The sequence below is a fragment of the Phaethon lepturus genome, unplaced genomic scaffold (assembly GCF_000687285.1).
Source record: "Phaethon lepturus isolate BGI_N335 unplaced genomic scaffold, ASM68728v1 scaffold30178, whole genome shotgun sequence".
NCBI classification, from domain to species: Eukaryota; Metazoa; Chordata; class Aves; order Phaethontiformes; family Phaethontidae; genus Phaethon; species Phaethon lepturus.
This window is the reverse complement of record NW_010557340.1, coordinates 1-357: the sequence shown is the minus strand read 5'-3', so window position 1 is coordinate 357 and position 357 is coordinate 1.

The following is a 357-nucleotide window of genomic DNA, read 5'->3' as shown; positions in this document are numbered from 1 at the left end:
CCCCGGAATGGCGGGGATGCATTGCTCGGGTCCCTGCGGCGGCTGGGAGGGCCGAGCAGTGGCAGAAACATCCCTCCCCCTTCCCACACACTGATGTTTCAATCTGAGCCTTGGGCTGGTGCTTGGCAAGGAGGAAAGGAGAAGGAAAAAAAAAAGAAAAATTGATTGCTCTGAGCAGCTCCGGGTAATCCTGCAGGCAGCCGGATGGAAAACACCTGCAGCGCCAGGCCGCTGCCCAGTAGATGATCAGCCGCCCTCCGAGGGACCGCGGCTCCCGGTGCCGGGGACTCTGGCGGTGGCTACCGGACGCTCAGCACTGGCACCTCCTCGCCCACCCTCAGGCCGCAGCAGACCGGC